Raw genomic sequence first — 2,283 nt, 5'->3', positions numbered from 1 at the left:
TTTACATTTACTAGCACATATTTGTGCTCACACCGGTTCGCATGTTGATAAACTTATATAAATGTAAACCCCTTAATAAATCACAGGCTTGTAAACATGGTCTCCGTTTCTTAACGTTTGAAACCAGCACTTAATGCAAATGGTATGTACGTTGGCATATTCGGTTGTCATTTACACGGTGTGCCAGGTGGTGCGTGAGTAATAACCCAACTCACCCTCTACCGTGGCCAGATGGCTCCAGTTCACGTGAAGGCATGTGATCAGTGGAGAGTTGACCCACACTGGGTTCCGCGCCAAGACCTCCCGCCTAATTCAACGATGGTGATCCACCCTCCTCATCGAACGGCTCCGGTTGATCTAGGGTTTGACACACAATACTTATTCACCGGGTTCCTCGGACAGAGTCCATTTGCAACACTCCGCGGCAGCCGAGCTCCTATACTTCTCCCTCAGACTCTCTGCAACTACTCCGGTGTCTATGATACTCCTCAGGTAAGAATGGCCGGAGTCATTATACGTTCTCAATACAGTCAGTTTAATTACAGCTTTCCTTATTATTTGTAACCCATATACTAACTGTGGCTGAATAAACGTCTTGAGGGTTATGTACAGGTCCTCCGCAGCTTCTCCTACTGTGTGCAGAAGGGTTCGGGCTTTTTAACGAAATCCACAGGTATGGCCGAATAACCTTTTCCCGGTTTAATGGTTTATGATTTACTGTGTGAAACGACTTCGAGCTGAAGCAGGGTTATGGTTTGTTACCTGTTTCAGGTTCGATGATTTGTCTCATACCCTGACTACGCCTATACGGCCAGTCTCCTCAAGCCGATCTGTCTTGCGGCCTTTAGGGTTTAAATAGGTAACACTGGGCTTTCATGCCATTTACTGTGTTTAGTGCATTTGATTTGGGGCTTGGCCCTCAGGTGTTAAGATGTCACCGGATGTATATTTGAAAAGCTCTCAGGGATTTACTGAGTCTGTGAATGACTATACATTGTTTTCATGATACTGTGATTTACCACCGTTCTCTAAGCCGGACCTCTCTCGGCCATGAAAATGTTTTGCTATTTTCTATTAATGATCATTTGTTTCGCTTCTCAGCTTATACCATATTTCTGAATGGTTATTTTGATATTACCTAGTCAGTTCATGTGGAAACTTATGTACTGGGTTTTCTATTGTATATTCATTTTCCGTCTATGCCACAGATTCGTGATCCTTAAGGGTTTACCTCAGTGCGTATTAATACAGAGTATTTCTTGGGGTTTCACATGTATTCGGTTCATTCTGCACGGTTTTCATTTATATATAGGTATTCTTGTTGCGACGCTGAGATAGTTCACATATATTTGGTTCAGTCCAAACAGTTTCCATTTATATATATATATAGTTCCTTTAATGCGATACTGAGATAGTCCTGCGCTCGGGTGTTGAGCGTAGCGTCTACCTCCTCCGCGACAGTCATTACAATGACCCTGAATATCAGTTTACTATATGTTGAATTTGTAGATTATAAGTCTGATGTCATTGACTTATCTGGTAATAATGCATTCGTTTTGCTCCGGTTCTGTTATGTTAATTGTTAGCAGGTCTGTCACATGGATTTGCAACCCTACCCGGGTCTGCTAATGTGAATAGACTTGATCTAAAACCCTCTTACGGGTCTGGTAATGCGTGTAACCTATGGTAACCCTCGTTAGGGGTCTGTCCATGCAATCTCGACATGCATGCTGAACATCGTTAATGCCATTCTGTTTTCATGTTGACATATTACTATGCTGTAGTATTCTTGTATATCGTTTCATGTTTTTACAATATTGTTTCATGCCATGCCGTATAACGAAAATATATATACACGGCATATGGGTTCAGCCCTTCTGTGTGTTTACAGCATTTGGGTTTCGGCCATGTATGTATATAACAACATTTCGCTTTCGGCCATGTTATGTAGTTGCAGCATTTTCGTTCTCGGCCATTCATATATATTTCCACAGTACTATTTCACGGTTTCTCCACACAGTTTCATTTGTTTTCCATTATCTTGGTTTATACAATGTCGTTGCTTATATACAAGTACTAGTTCCGTGCAAGTTACTGTATTATATAACCTGGTTTCCTACCAGGCATATCTAGACCTTTCCTAAGTTTTATCTTGTTTCTACTCTCTAGTTTACTTTACTGTTATTGATACAGTCACATACTTCTACAGCAGCTCCAAGAACTAACTCTGTTCTGAGCGCATTATGTTGACTATGCAACCGTAGGCTATTGATGCAGTATCTA

At 41.3% G+C, this 2,283-nt stretch overlaps 1 long non-coding RNA gene across 1 annotated transcript; it reads left to right on the top strand.

Moving 5' to 3' along the window:
* The first annotated feature begins 412 nt into the window (after positions 1-412).
* Positions 413-1,033, top strand: LOC149159289 (uncharacterized). The gene is made up of 3 exons (XR_016261564.1): positions 413-492; positions 613-673; positions 772-1,033. It is a non-coding gene; the product is annotated as an uncharacterized LOC149159289 (long non-coding RNA).
* The last annotated feature ends 1,250 nt before the right edge of the window (positions 1,034-2,283 follow it).

This window comes from Pinus tabuliformis, chromosome 5_2, assembly GCF_031772625.1.
Source record: "Pinus tabuliformis cultivar Carrire ecotype Pingquan chromosome 5_2, CPIR1, whole genome shotgun sequence".
NCBI classification, from domain to species: Eukaryota; Viridiplantae; Streptophyta; class Pinopsida; order Pinales; family Pinaceae; genus Pinus; species Pinus tabuliformis.
This window is presented reverse-complemented; position numbering and strand designations above follow the sequence as displayed.